Source organism: Sceloporus occidentalis, unplaced genomic scaffold (genome assembly GCF_023333645.1).
Source record: "Sceloporus occidentalis isolate IW3139 unplaced genomic scaffold, rSceOcc1.0.p SCAF_4, whole genome shotgun sequence".
NCBI classification, from domain to species: domain Eukaryota; kingdom Metazoa; phylum Chordata; class Lepidosauria; order Squamata; family Phrynosomatidae; genus Sceloporus; species Sceloporus occidentalis.
Window position 1 is genome coordinate 122,335,624 of NW_028316984.1, and position 23,994 is coordinate 122,359,617.

Genomic DNA, 23,994 nt, shown 5'->3' on the forward strand with positions numbered 1-23,994 from the left:
TTCCGCACCCCCCTAACCCTAGTACGTATAGAATACGTACAAGATGGCAGCGCCCTGTTCATACGGGCGCCGCCATCTTTACGTATCGGACGCTGTGCGTCCGAATGTGTCACGGCGCTAATGACGTCGCGAATGCGCCCCTGGCGCCTCGCGACTTCATTAGGGCACCACAAGAAGAAGCTCCATTTTGGATCTTCTTTTTTGCTCCGTAACGGAGCCGTGCGGTTTGGCTGCGACGGCTCCCTTACGGAGCAAACGGTGGCGGCGGCAGACCGCCTCAAAGCGGCGGTCTATAACCCGCCTTAGTTATTTTTTATTAACAGAAAAGGGAAACCACATGAAAGGGTGGACGCTGACCAGGAAAACAGTGCTGCAGTTCTATATAGTACATTTTTCCTTATTGTTATTTGCAACAGTTTGTAGCAAGGCAGAGCTTTTCTTGCCAGTCTTATACTTAAAATCACATAACTTTGGAATTGTATTTTTTAAAAAAATAAAAATAAAATGAAAGGCATGTAGGGTAGGGCATAGGGCAGGGAGGCAGGGTTAAGAAAGAATAAGGAATAGAGCATGTGGTGACAATCAATGGCACCAAAGGCCCCGTCGTCCTATTGAACAGAAGTCTGATAACAAAAGCTCCAAAAATTGTATGTTTGTGTTCTCTTTACAACATGATTGTGGCAAGATCAAGGCAACACCATGATAAAGTCCTTACTAATGGTGATGAAGTCCTTATTCAGATCTGACCATTACTTAAACTGTGTTTGGCTATAGTTTAAAGCAAATTGCCTTGAAACGTTAAGGAATTTTCTGTTTTTTCTTCTTAATGGCAATTAAATAATCTCTATATTCAATCAAAGAATATTAAAAATAGTAAATAATTATTTAAGTTTTGTATTAGGAATATTTTTGTTTGTACATTAGGAAATTTGTTTCCTGAAAGGTAGTGATGATGTCAAGAAGGAAGTCATTTTTCTCATATACTAACATAAAAACAGAAATAAAAATATACACATACTGTGAGCAGATTTTATAGTTTGTCACATCAAAAAATTAAAATCAATATGACATAAACATTTTACTTTGGTTTTATTATTGAACTATAATTCTACCAAAGGGAGTTCACTCATGTGAATGATAAAGCCCAAATCTGCTGTTCAAGTTCTATAATGTATCCTTGAGGTTTGCATGTAGGTTTCCATTTCAGGAGAAATGCCAAAGTGTGTCTGCTGTTTCCTTCATTTAAAACCTGTTTTAAGGGGGGGGGGGGACATATTTCTAAACAATATAGATGTTATAGCCAGATCATAATTTATCACAAAGTACCTGTGACTAGTATCCATTAAAGTATTTTAGTCCTTCGTGTACTAAGGTCAGTAGTATTATTAGCTGCAGTAGCAAGAGTATTATGCATTGTAAACTTGGAATTAGTATTGCAAGAGCTGTTACTTCATGGAATTATAGAATCATAGAATTATAGAATCAGAGTTGGAAGAGACCACAAGGGCCATCCAGTCCAACTCCCTGCCATGCAGGAACTCTCAAGCAAAGCATCCCCGACAGATGGCCATCCAGCCTCTGTTTAAAGACCTCCAAGGAAGGCGACCCCACTACACGCCGAGGAAGTGTGTTCCACTGTCGAACAGCTCTTACTGTCAGGAAGTTCCTCTTAATGTTGAGGTGGAATCTCTTTTCCTGTAACTTGCATGCATAGTTTTGGGTGCTGTGCAATGGAGCAGCAGAAAACACGCTTGCTCCCTCCTCAATATGACATCCCTTCAAATATTAAACAGGGCTATCATATCACCTCTTAACATTTTCTTCTCCAGGCTAAACATACCCAGTTCCCTAAGTCATTCCTCATAGGGCCTGGTTTTTAGACCCTTCGCTATTTTAGTCGCCCTCCTTTGGACACACTCCAGTTTCTCAACATCTTTTTTGAATTGTGGTTCCCAGAACGGGACACAGTATTCCAGGTGGTGTTATAGAAAATGAGCAATCCTTCAGAAGGGTCATTCTGTTTTCTAAATACTTTTGCTCTAGCATACTTTGCTGGGACCCTATTTCAAATCCTTTCCCCTGTATGCAGTTAGGCCAAACCTTTGCCAATACCTTTTTAAATCTAATATGGCTCTGTTTTCTATATTTCTACTAAATAGCTAATTTTGATTATTGAAACCCTTCCATCTCAGTGGGGCCAGACCAAAGCAGAATAGAGTGGTACTATTACTTCCCTTGATCTAGACACTATACTTTTATTGATGCAGCCTAAAACTGCATTGGTCTTTTTAGCTGCCGCACCGCACTGTTGACTCATGTTCAATTTGTGGTCTACTTGGACTCCTAGATCCCTTTCAGACATAGTTTCATTCAGCCAGGTGTTCCCCATCCTATATCTGTGCATTTCGTTTTTCCGCTCTAGTTGCAGTACCTTACATTTCTCTGTGTTGAGTTTCATTTTGTTTGCTTTGGCCCAGCTTTCTAGTCTATTCAGACTAATCTAGTCTCCTTCACCTATAGCAATCACTCAGGCTGCATCCACACTGCTAAAATAATCCAGTTTGACCCTGTTTTAACTGTCATGGCTCAGTGCTGTGGAATTTTGGTGCCACAACAAACTACCATAACCAGAATTCCATTCCATAGCACTGAACCATGGCAGTTAATGTGGTATCAAACCAGATTGTTTCTGCAGTATGGATGCAGCCCCAGTGTCTCATCTCCTTCATCCCCATTTATGTTATTATAAAATATGTGATGTCATGTCAGCAGACTGAATCTCCTTAACCCTACTCCACTTCATTTCCTGCTGTTTATGTGATGGTGATCCTAATGTACAGTGACATCAAATTATGTTTTGTAGTGCTACACATCAATGATGGAATAGGTAATGTAAAAAAACATACTGAATTAAACCAAAGACCTACCTAGTCCACCGATCCCATCTAGTTCGTCACCAGTCTTGCCTATGAGAAGTCCTCAAAGAACTCATGAACTTCATAAATCACTCTGTGTTGTGAGAAGGAAGGAATGTGGCTACAGTTTTGGCAGCAGCCACATAGCTCCCAAATCTAATTCCAGCCTCAGAGGCAGTAGACTATGCACATTTTACTGTCAGTTGCTGCAGAGATTGTAAACATGCATCAGTAGAGCAGGCAGGTACGTTAATATTGTGTGTCTTCATTTCCCCCACTCCATTAATGCTTAGGTACATGATCTACATGGCCCATTATTTTCTTTGTTTTAGTTGACATGAAGATGATAAGAAAAGACAAGAAAATAAGAGTTAAAAAATGAAACTGTTCCCAATCCAATTGAAATAATACATTAAGTTATGAACACTGCAAATAAAAATATGTATAGATATTTTTAGCAGAGCACAGAGTTACTAACTGAATATATCAACACTGTATTTTGACCAAACTTGTTCCATCAAGTGATATTATAACCCATAGGATTTTTGGTTGTTATTTTTAAATTTAGGGATGTGGATTTCTAGAGACTCCTTCAAGTGGTGTCTAGAAGATTCAAGATTTGTGGGTTTTTTAATTAACAAATGTTTACCTAACCAGTTTCATTTCATATAAAACTGTGCATATTTTTAAATTTTGAATAAAAAGCTTGCTGAAATATGTACTTTAGGAACCAATCCTTACTCCTCCCATGTTATTTTTGCCTCTGATATTAAATTTTCTTTTAGACAAATATGCCTAGGCACACATCAGCTGTGTTAACTGAGGTATACGTGTATAATGACACAGTCCTATGGAAGTAGATATTTTTGTGGTCTACTCATATGGACACAGAGAGAAAGATGCTAACTTTTGGAGAGAGATCTGCCTCTTCAGTAAGTCTAAAGAAAGGTCTAGAGCCGTTGCTCTTTAAGCATCAGAAATCCAATGTTGGATTTGGAGAGAGCAAAAAGAAGGTATTCCAGGGTTAAGGTGTTACCCACCTGGTTCTGATGTTCTGGAGATAACCATGAGCTCTAATAATGGTGATTAGTCATAGCTTCCCATTCCCTCAACATGTTCCTGGAAAGTTGGGAAAGCAATAGCAGCCCTATGTCTGCCTTCAAGTCACCTGAATTGATTTTGCCAGTTCCTACCATCAGCACCTGGTATGCATTGGTGGCCTCCATCCTGCTTAGCTTATTTCACTCACATCAAGAACAATGGGAGAGAGGCTTGTTTTAAAAACATATGCAAATGAGACCAAATGTAAAGAGACAAAATTCAGTTCTACAGTTCTAGGTAGGGCCTGGGAAAGGACATGTTAGTTTTGCTCCAAAGCCCTCCTCTTCTGCCACAGGATTGCTCTGTAAATCTATGCAATAATCAATTATTGATTAGCATGGTTATTTAAGAAGTTTATTGTTTAATTTGTTTTTAGTGCTAATTGTTAGCCAGTTGGAGCACTGGAAAGCTGGGATAAAGTCAAATAAATAAATAAATTGTTTTCCCGTTAATGTTCAGCAGAAAGACTTTGCAGTCATGAGAAAAAAACACCAATGTGCATGCTAGCTATTAAATGTGTGGATAGATTTCTAAGGCCCCATTCATACTGGTCTAAAAGACGTGGAAGGAACTGGGCTGATCCGGATGCCCCTCCCCCGAATCGCTCCGTTAGCAAGTGCCCACTACAAATTTGAAATCGAATGCATTTTGACCTGCAAATTAGAAATCGAATGCATTCTGTGTCTGCTGGCGAGGTGGCCGCTGCCAATCAAGCTATCGTCATGGTGACGTTTGCAGGGCATCGGGGAAAGTGTCCTCCCTTTTTAAAGAGCCAGGCACAGGGGTTTCAGCGGCTGAAGCAGGGAGAGAGATGCCTCTCTCTCTCTCTCTTTTTTTATAAACCTGTGGGTTTTGGGGTCAGATCTGCCCCTGTCCCAGGCAAAGGATGGGACTGCCATGCATTTTTTTATGCTTTTAAAAGCAACATTAGCTTTCCCTTTGCTTCCCTTGCTGTATCTGCTCAAGAAGACAAACCATGCGCATATTTGCTCCAAAAAAATTGTTAAAAATGTAACATTGATTGTTTGCAACATTTGTAGCTTCCCCCTCTGCAAGGAGATCCAAGGATATAAAGTGCAAGCCCGGCTCCATCTGCCTCTGGAATACAAACATAATATATTCAATGCGCATATTTGCTCAAAAAAAATTGTTTGAATTTGAAAAGGGGGGGGGGGTTTGCCTGACATGAGCTCTGTTCGTGACCTGAATTTTTTCCTCCTGCAAGGGAAGGAATGCCCAGCGACAGAGGGCTTTGGGCAGGGGATGCAGGGAAAAGAGGCTCCTAAAGAATGCCTTCCCTTGCTCCCTTCTTCCCAGGGCTCTTTCCTCCTCCCCTTCCCCTCCGATGAGGGGAGGAAATGCCTTGCCCTTTGCCCACCCTCTGACCTAAATCCCTCCCTCAATTTGCCTCGATTGTGATCGAGGCCAAGTTCTCATTCCCAGGACCCGGGGTTTTCCAAAAGAAACGGTATTTGCACCGATTTCAAAAACACCACGCTAGGGGCCATTTAACACGGAACGGGTGTGCAAGCCCCGGTTTCGCTTGTGTGAGATTCGGGGTGAGTAGGAACTTCATGTGATTGAATCGGTTTCAGAACCTATTTTTTTTTGTAATGTGAATGGGCCCTAAATTTCTGACAGTAGCTGAGTTCAAACACTCATTTTTGTTTGCTGCAAAAGACCACACAAAAAAACCTCAACAAAAAACACCAAAAAAACCAACCAATCCTTCCCTGCTGATACTGAACATATTATACTTCTGGTCTATTAAATAATGAAAGCTAAATCAACTGTAAAAGTGTTACTACAATCATTCCCCACATTAAACAAATGTGTATAAAATAATTATTTCTTGGATTTTTTAAAAAACAGAATAGGCTGCAGAGCAAAACTACTGCAGGAAGTCTCTTTAATGATCAGTCATTCTTCTAATGAAATAAGCAGAGTATAAAAGTGTAAGAAGAGCCCTGCTGGACCAGACTGTTCATCAAGTCCAACACCCCTTTTTTTCTGCCAAGGGCCAACCAGATACCTCTGGAGTGTTCCCAAGCGCTCTTCAATTCTTCCTCCCAGTAGTTGCTGTTCAGTGCTGCCTCTTAATTCAAAGGTAAGATAGTTATAATGGCAAATGACTACCAAACATAGTCATAATGACAAGCAGCCATTCAGTGATAGTTTAAATACTTTTTAAAACCATGTAATGCACATCTAGTGGCAGCGAGCTTCAGAAACTGAACGTTTTATTTGATTCATTTACACCACTTTGTTATTTCTCTAAATAACAGAAATTGCTTTTGACTTCTTTTACATCACTGTCTCAAGGTGTTTTTGATTTTATATGTTTCTGTGTTTTTATATTGTGAAAATACTTATCAAAATACAACTGGACTTATTTTTTAATAAATCAACATAGTTCATGGAAAAGTACTAAAAACAACTTTCATTTATGGAAAAAGATTAAGTGGATCAATAAGAAGTGTAGTTTATAAGGGAGTGGAAGATACATTTTTGGGACATATTTCAGAAAGAATATAAGCATCATCACAAAATACATTTGGAAAATCCACACAAAAAATGATATTGATCAGAACAGTTACCCTCCTTATAGATTTTGATATAATGTAGAATATTACTGTTTCTGAATACTTGAAATCTTTTAGGTTGTATATATTTATGTCTACCAGATCCACTGCAGGGATGCAAGTGCAGCCACATTAAAGAGCAAGATTCTTCTACCAACATTCCTTTCCTTTCTCTTTTGTTACATTTACACCCCACTTTTCCTCCGCTGAACTCAAGACAATGTATATGGCTCTCCTCTCCACTTTATCCCCAGAACAGCCTTGTGAAATTGATCAGGCTGAGAGTGGGTGACTGGCCCAAGGTTACCCAGTGAGTTAGATGGTTAACTAAGAACTAGAACTTGATCGACCAAGTCCCAAACTAACACTCTAATCTCTATACCACATTGGCTCAATAAAGGGCTCACTCCTAATGCTGTACCTTTTCAATATGATTTGATAGTAACCTCATGGTGTCCCTTATTATTGTTGTTTTTATTACATTCTGCCTGTAAAGAGCTCAGGGTGATATATGTTCCCTCAACCCATATATTAACACATCATACAAGATGCCAGTTCTGACAGTCATAAGGTCAGAAGGTTGGCAATTCAAGACCCAAGCGCCACGTGATGGAGTGAGCTCCCATCACTAGACTCATCTTCTGCCAACCTAGCAGTTCAAAAGTGTGCAAATGCAAGTAGATAAACAGGTACCACTTTGGTGGGAAGGTAACAGTGTTCAATGCAGTCATGCTGGCCACATGATCATGGAGTTGTCTTCAGACAATGCTGGCTCTTTGGCTTAGTAACAGAGATGAGCACCACCCCCTACAACTAGACATTCATGTCAGGGGGGACCTTTACCTCTTTTCCTTTTAGGTGATATAGTTCAATAGTTTTCAAACTGTGAGGTGGGACACCCCCCAGGGGGGGCATAATAGTTGTTCGGGGGGGGGGGGCAAGAAATTCAGCCTGCAAATACAGCAAATGTGAAAAAGGAGGGCAAGCCTGTGTGGGAGAGAGTGGAGGATTGACTGGCCTTTGCAAAACAATGCTAAGCCTCCTGTTATTCTTTCCTCCAGCCTCAGCAATATCAAAAAACAGCATTTCCTGCTTAGCTTCTCCAAAGGTTCTGTCCTTGGCATAACAGGCACATGCCCTTTAATGACCATGAGACAGTTTTTCTGGTTGGGGGTAGGGAAATGTAGAGACAAGGCAGAGGGCATGAGATCTCAAGGTGGAAGGTGCCTGTAGAAAAAGAAGTCTGTGTGAAAGAGAGCCTCTATCAATGCAATGCTGTCTGTGAGACGAACAAAATCCAAGTCCTTCAAATGCAATATATCTAGCCTCTTCCAAGATTTTATACTTGTCCCACTCTCTTTTGATTTGTAATTCTGGAGGCTTCATGATTTGTTTTTTTTCCCCCCTTTCAACTCTTCAGTATTGAAGGGTTGGCAATGAACACTAACCAACAAATGCCTGGACCAGTAGGGTAAGGGTAAGTCTTTTCCAGTCCTTTGGGGCTCCAGTTATGAGTACCTGCCACTTGTGGCTAACAAGTATCAGCAGTAATATGTACACTTACTAGCACTATTGCAGAGATGAGTCACAGGATGCTGTCACTTCAAGTTATCCATGATACTCTGAATGAAAGTGAGGATTTGGAAGCACTTGTGCAGCAAAATAACACTCTGGTGTTTTTTTGTCTTTTTAAAATCATCTGAAAAACAGGGTAGAAAGTAACTGCTGAAGTGGGGATTTTAAGAGGTTCATGGTAGCTGGTGAATGGCATGCATCCTTACCAGTTCAAGTAGCAGTCCAGAGATCTGCAGGATTTGTACAATTAGTCAGTCTAAAAACAGCAATTGTGGCAGTGGAACAAATACACAGTGTTTATATATTTTGGACTTCAAACTGCAAAAAAGGTGAGATGGAAATAGATATCATCATCATCATCATCATCATCATCATCATCATCATCAATCATCTATTCCAGAAAAAGCTTTTAGGATTGTAATATAATGTAAATGTAAAGACTAACTTGCAATTGATGCACATGTTTTTGAAAACCCATGTAAACCTACTTTAAAAAAAGTTTTTAGTGAAAATAAAATTAACTTTCATTAACTTTTTTTCTCTACTACACTGGTGGGAAAAGTGTTCATCATATGTGGTTGCTGGGACTCTGTATTGTGTCCCCTGTAAAGCTCCCAAATGACCAGACTTTTAAAAATGTCATGAGTGGTTTTTTATAACCATAATGTCCAAAACATTTCAAAAATTCTTCAAAATGCACCTTTCCCACCCTCTCAGCCTCTCTGACCCTCCAATGACTATCAACCTCCAAATAAGGTGAGAAATGCCCCAAAACTGGGCAAAAATGAAACCAAAAGTGGCATGAGATCACTACTACAGTAATTGTGCCAGGAATGCTTTTTATAATTCCAATAAAGTCATGGGATGTAATGGCTCTTGCCCCCTTCTCAGTGCTCATCACTGCTTTAGTACTTAGTCATCCTAAGTTGTCAGGTTCTAATACTAGAGGGGCTATTTCCTTTAAGAGTCAAAAAGCCAGCATTGTCCTTGTTTTATCTTACTAAATAAAATGCTGGTAATATTTTTGAGACCCTCAAGTTGGTTTCTGCTGAAGCACATTGGAAAATACAACATTTCATTAACATTCACTATTATTTCCAGTACTATTTAAAGACATACCCATTTTCTGGTCATCTACATTTGGTGCCCTCCCCCCAGTCTGGTTCTCTGTCTCCTATGGTTTTTTCATACACAATCTGTTTCTGTAGTTTCTCCACCATAGTTCCAAACCACTGGTGCTATATATCCAGTAGCTGGCATCTGGATCTCTTGTCCCAATTAATATGGTATTTCCATACTGTGTTCTGTAGGCAATAAATGTCATACTTAGGATATGAGAAATTGGGTTAAAAACCTTGTTTAACTGTAAAATCACAGAGTAACTTTATGTAAGCTATTGTTTCCCCACCTTTCAGAAGGATGTTGAGGCAGGAAAATAGGACAAGGCCTGAGTGTGATAGAAATGGGTAGATTTCTAAGTCACCAGACATAATGTATGGTATCTAGTTGCATGTCTTCTAAATCTATGTCTTTCTCTTTCACATGTTTGATTTAGTTCATACCATGGTCTATCCATTTTAAGAAACAATAATGAACAAACATCAGACTAATCTAGCCTAGTGAAATTCACTTGAAGTAAACTTTTCAGTGCATCCCCCCCAGTTACTCTGCACTCATGCTATTCTGCATTAATGGATTAAATAATCAAATATGCAAAAGCATTTTTGAACTCATAATATGATAATACCATTATAGTATTAATTCCATTAACATACAAAGCACTCTAGAAAACGATTTGCCAAAGCAAATTAGTCTATCCAAGCATCTAGTTCAGTACCCTGGCTGTCAGTATAGTTAATATTTACTACCTTGTTCTTTATTAGAATTTGGATAATAGACCAAAAAGCTAAGCTGAATTATAGCCTCACTAATGAATCTAGCCAACTGAGAAGCACAATAATATGTTCGGTGTAAACTGTGATAGCTGAGGATTATTATACTAATTGTCTCAGCATCCATGTCCAGTTAACATTAGCACTGATAATGGTGGGAAAGAGTTTTTTGAAGTCATTGTCAGAACTGCAACTGAGTTTAAAGGAGTTGGAATGTATCCAAAACTGTAGAGCTATTAGCCTGCATCAAACTAAGCAATTAAACACAACTATGGAGAGACATCTCTGCTTTACTCATACTGAGATACAAAACTGAAAAGTGGATGTTGTAAAATATTGGTATATATTTTTTATTCTTAAGAATACTTTAGTTTCATTTCACTTTGGACTCTTACCTTGAGTGAAAAATTTAACAAATGGCATCATACAAAGTGGACATGGAAAAATACATGAATCCATTATCTACAATTTCCACCTATGTTGTAACATTTTTTAAACAGACTGTTGCTTTCCAGTTTATTGTTGGGTTTAGTCTGGTTTTGTTAGGTGAAAATGTCTTCTTACATTCTCTTCACTATATAGGCAGACATTAGAATGATTTCCCATTTGGTTGTGTGTCTACACAGAATCATAGACTCATAGAGTAGGAAGGGACTTCAAGGGCCATACACAGTGTATATACTCCTAGCACTGGTGGCTCATGGACTATCCCCAAAATAGAATCATCTCTGTTGTTGTACACCTTGAGTAAAGCATTGTTTGTGTGGAAATTAGTATGATGGTCCAATAATTCCTATAATCCCTGTTGTCCCATTTCTTTGGTATCAGAATGTACAGTATATTCAGTAAGCCATTGTTTTGTTTTCCGTATTTGTTGCAGATTTTGTTCGAATTTTCATAAATTCTGTCTCTGTAGCTTTAAATTATTATTGTCAGGGATGATGGGAGTTGTTGCTCTTCACCTCTGGCTCGAACTCACCACCTTGTTACACACCGGCGCTGACCAGTTTTGGCCAGTGGTTAAAGCTTTGCTCTAAAGCAGCAGAGTTACAGAGAATAGGCTGAAGACCCTGACAAACTCTCCAAGCCTTCTCACTCTTGCTTCCACAGAAGTCTTCCCACTTCTTCAGGATCCAGCTGGCTCTTGTATCTTCATCCAAGACACCAGACAACTCAGTAGTCTTATATAAAAGATCTACTTTATTCTACTATATACAGCTCCAAAACTATCCAACACAACTCTTCACTACTACCCACACAATACATTGGGATTCATAGCCATTATTATAGTCAATGGATAATACCACCCACTCTTGTCAGTTTCCACCCAGTGGGTGTGTACACCATTCTCATTGGTTCTCTTGGTTCAACCCACAATTAATGATTTCATCATTTCACCTTGTCCACTTAACAATTCTCAGGTGTTCTCAATTATCCACTTTGCATTTCTGTCCTTGGCATTTAGGACTTGCTAATTCCATTACCTTTTACACCTGTGTGGCTTCTAATTGCTTCTGCTGAGTCATCCTGACTCTCACATACATGTTTTATTTCATTCACTGTATATCCCATGTTGCTTTTTCCTTAACAATTATTGCATACTTTCTTTAGAAAAAGATGCACTCATCTTTTTAGAGGGCTATTTTTCCCCTCAGTTACACTCATATCCTACCTATCTGAGGTGTTATAAAACATCTAGTCATTACCTGGAGTTTCCTATGCACAGAACAAAGTGTGTATACAAGACTCCCTTCTCTCTCTCTTTGGTATAAATGATCTTGGGGAAGAACAGCTCCCAGAATATCAGATGAGGTCTTCCAGTTTTGCATTAGCTATAAATTATGCATACATGATCCTGCTATAGAATCTGATTTTGTATCCAACAGGATATGTTTGCTTGTTTGTTTAACATTATTTAAACGTAAAGTAATATCAGCACTTTTCCTCATGTCAAATTCCAGTAGTAGTTATAATAAAGGGCTGTTTCACTTTGTTTAAAGCACTTCACAGTTCATGTTACTGGTGTTTAGTCAGTGATTTTGGCCAGTTGAATTCAATGGTGCTTCCCTGAATGTGTATCTTGAGGATTAATTATTTGGACTATGGCAATATTTCTAAGTCCATAGTTCCATGATGAAGTTACAGTGGTTCTTTATCATGTAGGCATGGATTAAGAAGATATATCAAGTTTACAGTTTATATTTAACATATGAAAAACTATGGAAGAAGGGAGTGGGACAAAAAGGGACTAAATAGTTATATAGAATATGAAATATGAACACATTTGGCATATATATTCTCTAAAAGCAAACAAAAATCCATCAGTGATACCTTTATTTGCCAACTGAAATGCACAATACACTTGTTGCCAGCTTTCGAAGCTCCATGGGCTTCTTCCTCAGGCAAAATGTTACAAACCAAACAGGAGAAAGAAAGAAAAAACAATTGGAGATGTTAGTCAGATACTTGCATGTTATTTCTTGAGGAATCCAAAGAAAGCTTGTGACCTCATTGGAATGGAGACATATTGGACTCCAAAAGAGGGGTCCCTGTTGAGATGCAAATGGACTTTAAATTTCGTGGACATTGAAAATCTCCTTAACGCCACATGGCCAGAAGGAGGAGGAGGATCCTGCCTGCAAAAAATATCTTCCTCAGCATACCATCTTTACCAAGAAACTGAAACATCATGCAGGCATCTGATAACATCTCCAATTGTTTTTTCCTCATGTTTGGTTTGTAACATCTTGCCTGATAAAGAAGCCCTTGGAGTTTCAAAAACTTGCAACAAGTATATTGTGCATTTCGGTTGGCCAATAAAGGTATCGCTGATGGATTTTTGTTTGGATTTGTTAAATGGCCAACACAGCTACCCCTGCATATTTTCTAAAAACATTTACCTTGTTTGTTCCATTTACTCATCTGGGACCCTTTTTCCATCACCACCATCTGTGAAGTTCATCTAAAGCTATGTGAATAAAGGCCATCAACTGAAAGCAGAGGCATATATAAAAACATCCAAGGAGTGTTCATGGGAATTATCAGAGAGGTTCATTACAACCATTGTGTGTGTGTGTGTGTGTGTGTGAGTGTGTATCTGCTTCTTGGATAATAGGATTGCATTTTGATATGGCTTCCACTATATTTGAAGGCTGGACTGGACATATATTACAGCACTTAATGTCTGAGAACCAGTTGCTTCCTTTCCAAGTAATCTCCACCTGGTTTCTTCCAGAAAGAGACTAATACTTGTTAACCCATTCCATATTGATGATGGCATTACTACATACTGGAAGTAGGTGGTGGGACTGGATCTATTCTTTCCCTGATATGGAATTCAAATTAATGATTGAACAATTAAGTTACTCCATAAAATTTGGCTGATTATCTGTGATCAGTTTTAATTTTATTAATTTGAAAAACACACGCATGCATGCATGCATACATAAAATGCAAATACAAACACTACAACACAAACATCTTGACTATTCAATGCAAAATACCATTCTTGCTCCATGCTTTCTAATGAAGCATATATTTTAAATATTTATGAGATTTGTCTTTCGCTTTTAGACAATAAACCCTTCAACATAAACAAAATATTCCCCAGGTAAATAAAGTAGCACTTCCTTAATGTTAATAAGTACCATATTACCCTAACACAGGAATAGACAAAGTGCAGCCCATGGGTTGCAAGCGGACTCCCAGGTGTCAAAGAAAAAAACATTTTTATTTTTATTTTATTTTTTTGCTCCAAAATGATCTCTAGGATGTATAGAGAACATTTTCACATGTTTGGATCCTCCAAGGACCTCCCCTGCAATAAAAATGAAATTTTGCAAACATATTCATATACACATACATATTGCCTCTAAATCTCCCAAAACACCCAATTTTTTGTTTGCAGAAGTAGGAGCAACTTCCGAGGTCTCCTAGAGGGCTAATGTGCCCCTCTAGTCTTCCACAGTTGCTGATCCCTGTCATATCACAAAGATCTAGAATAGTTTCAATAACTGAAACAGTTATGAATTCCACAGATTAATTTTTAAAGTATGTATTTCATGCAATATTTTCAACAAGGTTGCACACATTTTCGCAAGGTTATTAAAAATAATCATGCCCAGTTTGTATACATTTTACTTTCTCTTTTACTGTTGATATTTCATTAGTCTGATGTTATGATTTCAGTAAATGCATCTCCTCCTCACTCTTTGAGTTTTGTTTACATTATTATAATGTTTGAGGCTAGACGTCTTACAAAGATTAATTCAGGGTTGCTCTCTCAAATCAACAATCTCCACATTTTACAAAGTGCATATGAATTGCATTTCTCAGTGGTAGTTCTTAAATAAGCTCAGAGCCCTGAGCAACACTAGGCAGTAGGAAAAGATAAATGAGATTTTCACAAGAGGTGTTCCCTGGTGGCTTTCCTTTTTTTGCTACATCTAACATGCTGCAGACAAAATTCCTTTACTCTATACTGGGGAGTCTCTTTTAGGAGAAATATAGGGATACATATTCTCTAAACAAATACAACCAAACAGCTCTAATGGTTCTGGAAAACTAAACTCTTGCCTTTAACCTGCCTTGTGGGAAATGGACAAAAATTCAAATACAAAGTGGAGTGTGAGCAACTCCCAAGTTGCATAGGTATCTTTGAGCAAGAAGCCCTATTTTATTCATGAAGCACTTCCCTCATTCCAGTCTTTAACCTCATCTCAGTTATCAGATTTTTATTGTTGTTTATGTAAATTGGCTGAGACCAAGCTGCTTAGAGGTCACAGAATTTCCTTTAGACTTCATGTAATTCCCAGTTTCCTGTCTAAGGAGAATAGAAAGTCAGACTCATCTAAGCTGAAAAACCCTGCAGGCATTATTTTTATCAGAAAGTGACATATTGCCTCAGAAGAGGAACGGATTTGATCCATTTTGATGAGGTGATTTTGTTGTTATTATTGTATGTGTGTCTTCAACTCTTTTCCAACTTAAGGTGACCCTAAGGCAACCCTATCATAGTGTTTCCTTAGTAAGAATTGTTCTGAGGATGTTTGCCGTTGTCTTCCTTTGAGGTTGAGAGCATATGATTTGCCCAAGGTCACCCAGTGGGTTTCATGGCCAAGTTGGGAATCAATCCCTGGTCTCCACAGTCATAGGCCTGTTACAGACAGCCAAAATAAAGCTGCTTCGAGTCACAGTGGAGGTATGGTGTTTCAATGATGCATGTGTCCTAAGAGTCCAGAAGTCGCACTGAAGCCATGCTCCAGCCCTAACGAATGGAATGTGGCTTTGGTGTGGCTTCTGGACTCTTAGGACACATGCATCATTGAAACACCATACCTCCACTGTGACTCGAAGCAGCTTTATTTTGGCTGTCTGTAACAGGCCTCAGTCTAACACTCAAACCACTATTCCAAGCAACAAACAGTGGTTCTTATCCATCCATCCATCCATGGAGCATAGAAAACTGCTCAAGGTGCAGGGTGTTCAAGACTAGCAGGCAGCTCATTATGAATGTTGCGTCCTTGCATGTATATTTTTTTAAAAACAGGGCAAAAATGAAGAAGCAGATTACTGCAAAGTATAATATCACAAACAGTTAACAATATGACTACTGGAAGACAGTGACAAAATTATAAATGAAATGTTATAAACTGATTTAAAGTATAAAATTACTATATCAGAGAAGGGTGGAGGGAATATGAAAGACCCCACTAAACAAATGCAAAGATGGTTATAAACTAGAACACTTCTGGTTGGTAGTTCCTCAGAGGGCTCAGCTGCACAGGAGTCTTGGTAGTCCTGATTCTTGGTCCCTGATCATTTTGGTGGGACTCAGCCCCACAGCCTAGCCTTGTTTTGAGGCCCATGCACTCTGACAGGCCAGGCCAGTTTCAGGGATTAGTCAGCCTAAAATTTTCCAATTGTGGGATAGCAAGCCAGATAAACTGTTACACCATTCCATCTACTTGCTGCTTTTGTCCTGGAGAATTCTGAAGCAACATTGCTTTCAACGCTGGACCAGCTTCCAGAATTAGCATTACCACTAAATTGTGCATTAAGTTTGTTGCAGGAAGAAGATGGTGAAAATCTGGATGGGCACAAAATATCTGTGTAGTTTACTATATAGTCTGGCCTAATATAAATTTACATGAAGTTGAAGCAAAGGAGAGAACAACTTAAGGAGCTTCTAGAAAAACTTCATATTTAATCCATATGGTAATAATAAGGAAATCAAAGTGGCCACAGATAAGGTATGTGAAGACAGTGTCACTGCCTGCCTATAATATACAATTTCCAATGTAGGAGAAGTGCTGTCTGAAGACTCCTCCACTCACAACAAATAAATACAGTGCCTTCCACATAGTAAGTCAGAAGAGTTAGCCTAGCCTTGACTTAGTCTACACTGCAGAATTAATACAGTTTAAGACACCACTTTAACTGCCATGGCTCAATGCTATGGAATTTTGGGATTTGTAGTTTTCTGACAGTGCTTTCTATCAGACAGCTCTGGTGCCACAATAAACTAAAAATCTCAGGATTCCACAGGATGGAGCCTTGACAGTTAAAGTAGTGTCAAACTACTTTAATCCTTTAATGTGGCAGCAGCCCAAATTATCTCAGGTATTTGGAGGTGGGTAGATTGTGCAGAGAAATATTGCTGCATAAACTCTCATGAAATGATATATCCCAGACCACATCTCTGAAAAATTATCTAAGACACAGGATGGCCTCAGATTTTCACACAATGAGTGTTGTGCTGAAGATGTAGCTGATGTTCTATTTTTTATGTCCTCGTTTCTCAAAATATCTAGATAGTACTACATTGTGCTTCTTCTGTTTCCTTTTGTAATTTACCAGCCTAGAAATATGCCCTTCTTCATAGCTACATAAATTTGGTTAATAATGTGAACAGATCTACCACAGCAGTCTCTTGCGTCTGCCGCAGTGTAACAAAACCTAGACATTTGCCTCAAGTCACCTTTCTGTCTGCATGTAACATTTAGCATGAATCTTCCAACATTTGGAAAGAAGCTAGCCAGAAGTTAAAATTTAATGTACATGGAGTATACTCTCCAGTTTTCAGAATGGCTAAAATGTATTAAGATTCCACTCCCACCCCCAAAACTCAGCAAGAGTCAACATTTCTATACATAATAATATATAAATTATGTATCTAACTTAGAATGTATAGCGTTTAGATATCTTTATTTATTTTATTTATTCAGTTTATAACCTGCCTTTCTCCTGGCATGGAATCCTAAGAATCTTACAAAATTTAAAATAAAATAATCATCATCATCATGCATTATAAATTATCTTATGAATAGGACAGTAACATTTTCAGCTTAACTTTCCTGTTTAAACCTGTACAAAGCATAATTTGTTATGCTGTATCAATAAAATAAATGCTATTCAGGATTTTGGGGAATGACTCTTTCTAAGTATTTCCAGAATTACACTTCTTTCAAGTACAATTCTCCATTCACAATTAATTACTGAGGCCTGCTTAACGCACTCTTCAGGAAGAATGGCTGGTATAGTATAGTTAAAAATTATCCTAAAACAATTTGGTCCTCTTCATTAATGGTTAACTGTAAAAGGGTTCCATGTGTTTGAAGTTGATTATACAAAACAAACAAAAAAAACCCTGTAACGTTCAGTCAGAAATCCAATTGCTGTATTGTATTCCCAGAAAGACAAGCTTTAGGGGGCTCTGGACAGCAAGGAACACAAGGATTTGTTGTGGCCAATATCCCAATAGGAGGGGCATGCACATTGCAGAAATAATGCCGTTTGATGCATAACTGGATTAACCATTAAGAAAAATAAGCACGTGGTTAAGGCATCAAGGGAAGGGGGCACCACAGAATTTCCCATTGGCGGATTTACCATGGACCATAGGGTGCAAAACTGCAAACTGTGCAGCTTATAATTATAAAGACAACATTGAGTGTGACTTTCCAGATGTAGACATTTGCTTTTGTATATTTTTAACATTAATGGTCACAAATTTTTCAGCTGAGGTATATTAAAATCCCGACAGAACAACTATGCAACAAAGTAGGCTGGATGCATTATCTCTATGAAGTATAGAAGCACATATGATTAGTTTTGAGGATATGATCAAAGTCTTTGCAATTATAAAATGAAGGAGGAGACTTTTCAAATGTAAATAAAGTGGAAGTATGCAAAAAAAATAAAGCATTATTTTTCATCTTACTGTAAGTTTTTGTTCATTTCAAAAAATAAAATTTTATTTTATGGATCATTATTGTTTATATCCACAAAAATGAGACACAAGAGACTGCAGCAACTATAGAACCATAGCACTAATTTCCATGCAAGCAAAATTATGCTCAAAATTCTGCAACATAGACTCCTACCATACATGGAGAGAGAAATCTCAGAGGTCCAAGCAAGGTTCAGGAAAGAAAGAGGCACTACGGACCACACTGCAAACATACGATGGCTAATAGAGCGTTCCATGGAATTTCAAAAGAAAATCAGCATGTACTTTATAGACTATAGCAAATTCTTTAACTGCATAGATCATGAAAGGCTATGGGACACCCTTAAAGACATGGCAGTCTTAACACATCTGATAGTCCTGATGAGGAACTGAACTCAGGACAAGAAGCTACTATCAGAACAGAATACACAGAGAAACAGAATGGTTCCTAATTGGCAAAGGGGTCAGACAAGGCTGCATCTTATCCTACCTATTCAACCTATATACCAAACATATTGTAAAAAAAACAAGCATGGACACAGAAGAAGGAAGAGTGAAAATAGGAAAAGAAATATCAACAATCTGAGATATGCAAATGGCACCATAGTACTAGCAGAAAAATTCACAGACCTAGAAGAACTACTAAGGAAGATCAAATAAAAAAGTGCAAAGTTAGGCTTACTGTTGAACATAAAGAAAACAAAAATAATGAAATGGAGAACGTACACAAATTCAAACTAGACAATGAGGAAATAAAAATGATAAAAGAGTTCTCATATCTGGGATCAAACATTGATAGGAATGGTGACTACAGCAAAGAAATCAGGATTAAGAATGAGGAGGGCAGCTATGAAAGGAATAGAAAAGATCCTAAAATGCAGATCATACAACTCAGTAATAATATCTCAGTACAAAAGTTAGAATCATACAAGCCATTTAATTCCCTCTTGCAATGTATGGATGTGAGAGCTGGACAGTTAGGAAAGAAGATAGGAAGAAAATCAATTCATTTGAGATGTGGTGCTGAAGAAGAGTGCTGAGGATTCCATGGACGGCCAAAAAAGACAAACAAACAAATATAAATAAATAAATGGGCCCTAGAGAGGATCAAGCCAGAAATCTCCCTGGAAGCCAAGATGACAAAACATAGGCTCGCATACTTTGGACACATCATGAGAAAGCATGAATTATTGGAAAAAACAATAATGCTAGGAAAGGTGGAGGGGAATAGACAGAGAGGAAGGCTGCATACTAGATGGATGGATTCTATTAAAGCGATCATGAATATGAGTTTGCAGAGTAGTGAACAGGGGGTCATGGAGATGTCTTATCAGCAGGGTCGCCATGGGTCGAGATCTACACGAAGTCAGTTAACAACCATTTTGAATTAAATATATACAGGGGCACAACAGTCTTTTAAGTACTTAGGGGAGTGATGGCGAACCTTTTCCAGTTCACGTGCCGGGGGCAGGGCTTCTACCCCCAGGATGGGGGCTTTGTGCTGGAGGTGGGGCTTCTGCCCTCTGGGGAGGGGCTTCGATCCCCTTTTCAGAGGGAGGAGCCTCTGGTTCTTGCCCCGGCATTTGCCAGCCCCTGAGGGTCCCTTCTGGGGTCATCAGAGGCCAGCAAAATAAGGGAAAGGCAGGGGAAGGAGGCTGGGCACGCGTCCCAGCCGCCTTCTCCTCGGCCCTTCACTCCTCGTGAAAGGGCTCCATGGAGACCTTTCACGAGGAGAGAAGAGAAGCCAGGAGAGGAGGAGGAGACAGACGCGCGCGCCTCTGTCTCCTCCCTCCAGGCACCATTTTCTGGTTTCCCGCTGTCTCAGAGAGACAGCAAGAGGCCTGAAAATGGCAGGGAGGAGGAAGAATGGGCACGCACCTGTTCTGTCTTCTCCCTTGCCCCGTGCTCGGCGAAATGGCGTCGCGTGCCACCCGTGGCATGCGTGCCATAGGTTCGCCATCACAGACTTAGGGCCTCTAAAGGTCTTAATCCAGCCCTGATTTGACATTAGAGGGCTCTAGTTCCATCCGATGGAAGTCTTGGAATTGTAGTTTTACTAGGTCTTTAGCCTTCTCTGCTAAAGTGTGTTGATTCCTCACCAAACTACAGATCCAAGGTTTCTGTAGAATGGAGACACGGCAGCTAAAGTGGTGCCAAACGGCATTATTTCTACAGTGTAGATGCACCCAGGGGTTAATATGCTTACGTTGAATGCTGTGGAGACTAATGTCTCCAATATCAGTGAAGTTATTAATCCACTCTGGGGTTTAGTCAGATCTTTAAAGGAGCTATCCAAAGGCATCAAACCAATTTGGGGGTTAGGCTTCAGCACACTGGGCATCTTCTTTAAAAAGTTTGGATTAAAAGTACCACACTGACATCAGAGCCATATCTCCACTGTTTGAATTGGATGCTGGAGATGACTGGAGGCAAAATAGAGGATATGTTCTTCCTTGATAGTCCCTAGACTCCTGAAGCTGTCACTGTGTCATATTCTCTCAGTCTCTCTCTCATAAATGCAACATAAATCAATATTTTTCCTTGAACTGGATTCACTGTGGGAATTCTCTAGACAAACTTAGGTTTGGCTTCCTTGTGTCTCTGTTCTTTTGCAGTCTGTTCATTAAAAGCTTCTTCTTCTGTGCTGAAGGATAGATACCTAGCCTTTAAAAAAAAATGCAGCGGTTAACAGCATAGCTTCCTCCACCTGGAGCATTGCATAGAAAGTAAATTTCCATTGCTTTTTCATTGCACATCTATCCTATGAGAAATAGACATGGGTGTTGAATCAGCTGTATTGGATTCTAAGGTAGAAACTACACTTTATCATGACACCGGTGTTTCCTGTCTTCTTTTTACTGATATAAAATGATATTTTAGGAAAGTAACAGACTGCCTGAGGGACAATAAACAGAAGTTCAATCTGGGTAAGATGGAAATGCTGTTGATAGACTGGGCCAGGTCCAGAACTTGGGAAAGTTACTTTTTTGGTCTACAACTTCATAGAAACTGTCATCCCACATTGACTGTTCTGGGGTTGGGCTTGCCCTGAAGAGATTTCCAGCCTGGATGTGTAGAATACAGCCTCACTGACTGAAGTGTGTTATGTGACACTGTGTTTTTTGTGCCTTTGAAATGTATTTTTTTTCTATGCACACTGTTCAAGTGTATACATTTTCAGGGGTGCATCTGTGGACACCCATTAGGAGGACAGTTCAGGAATGCAAATTGCATCTGGCATGCAAATAGTTTCAGACTTGCAGACCAAGACAAAGCCTGTTTAATAGCAAGACAAGCTTTTTGTGCCACTGAGGGTCCCCAGCATGCTCTCTTCCTCATTTCTCCTTAACACCACCTCTCCTTCTTTCTCCTCCCAAAGAAGAAATGATTGCCCCCTCATGAATAAGTGGTCTTGCCTTCATTGGGAGTGAGGGTATGAGAAACTTCCTTCACTTCTCAGCACCTGAAGTAGAATGTCTGTGGATTTGGGGGGGGGGGGGGAGATGGGAGTAATGTCCACTCACATCAGTGAGATTATCAATCTCTGAATTACCTCAGAATTACCTATCACACATACTTCAATTATGGGTAAACAGCGCAATTAACAGCTATTCACGGGATTTCCCCATTCATTAAAAGTAGTGGTAGAAGCATGGATTGACTACATGGTACCAACTGCCTGGCCACAAGGTCATGCAGTAGGAACCTGCCATTACAGTTAAAATCCTGCTTCTATTCCACTATTTAAGAACAGTGCATAATCTCTTTCATTTGGACATATCACTCCTTTCCATGCAGCTCTGCTCATACTCTGGAGATCAACAGTGGGGGTCCTTCTGGGGTTCTTCCAGAATCTCAAGCATAATGGGTGGTTACCAGAGGGAGGACCTTTTCAAAGATGACCCTGGTTTTTGTCTATGACAGATTGATTGTTAGCTCACCAGTTAATGTTTCTTATAAAGACGCTACAAGCTGGAGCTTAATGTAATAGGTAATGGATTTCTGAAATAATTAATTCATATGATCCATTGCTGCCTTATGAAGCCCAGCACATTTCAGATTTGAAAATGTCAGATTTTAATAGCAACTGAACAGAGGGGACTACTTGCTGCTTTCTGTGAATTTAGCTTTGGGAAAATGGTGTCCCAATTTCACTCTGCATTCTGGGGCAGGTAACAAAGACCAATTAATCACTTTTTCATTCTCTCAAATATTCTCACCTTCTTTTGTCTTTGAACTGATACACAAAACTAGGTCATAATCATATCAGCAGGAGATGGTGCCTCCTTTTATATTCTTAAACAGATATTATCAAAACAGCTTCTCTCCATTAGAAAAGTGTTTCCTTAAACAGAAGAATAGATTTCAATAATAGAAATAGTGGTTTCTAAAGTAGATAAAATCTCACGGTAATTGTGCAAAAGGCAAATTGATGAATACAACCATTACATTCAGCACTTTCTTAACACATTTTATAAATTACCACATTTTGGAAATATGAGCAAAAGGTCAGTGTTCTCATGAATACAGTGACACTTCTAAGTTCAATGCTGCAACATTCAGCATTACCTTCTGTAGCTGATGCTTCCTCCTATCTTTGCAAAAACTGTCCAAAAGTTATAGTATTTTCTAGAACAGTGGTTCAACTTTAGCCTTCCAGATACTTTGGATTTCATCTCCCAGAATTCCTGATTGTTGTCCAAGCAGGCTAAAGCTTCTAAGAGCTGGAGGACCAAAGTTTGGGAACCAATATTCTAGAAGATATTGCATGGGAATAGTCGTGTTAGTGGAGTATTTTCAAAGCTTCCTAAAACTCATCTCAGAATGACATAAGACAGAAACATCCAGAGACTGATTTTTATTTTTATATTCTTGTCTTGTATATCTATGTATAAACAAGGTTCAAACAGTAAGCAGATGGTGGTGTTAGCTGTGGTATGTTTAACAAAACATTACTATCTGCCATCTATCTGACTACTGTCTCACTATTTATTTACCAAATATACATTAAACAGATTGAGTCATGGTCAACCCTCTGACAAAAACTGGATATGTTCAAGTACTTAAGGACAAAAATTGCATGAAAAGATAGTAGAAAGAATGGAAGAAATATTGAAAATTCCTGAAATCTAGACAATAGATACATAGTTAAGGACATATTTCCCTCAAACAGGAACTGAAATTAATGTAGTTAATAAGTTGATAATTAGTAGTCCTTCTAAGCATAGACTTCATTAATTAGGTGTGTACTCTAGAGAACAAAAGAAAACTCTTCAGATATTTCTGGTTATTATTGTGCTTCCTAGTTAAGCTTCTGGAAGTGAGCTTTTAGTCCAAATCATATCTGGAAATAAATCCCACTGAAATCACTGGAACTTGTCAATAAGTGAATGGAATGGATCCTAAGAATAAGAAGCAAAGCTTTTCATATAGATCAAGGCCTCCCTTCATTACTTCCTTACCCCAAGGAACCTTAACACTGTGGAGGTGACAGGTTAAAATTACTACTATATAATTACATTATTTTTGAAAAATACATTTTGTAATATTTGTACACTGCAAAGTATTATTTTTTTTTAAAAAAAAAGATACATAATGATATAGTTCAAATAAGATAGCAGCCCCCTATTCTAACACAGTAAGTAATGCTTAGCCAATGATGCATTATATAAGGTGGGCAGGGCAGGGTGTTGCTGTTT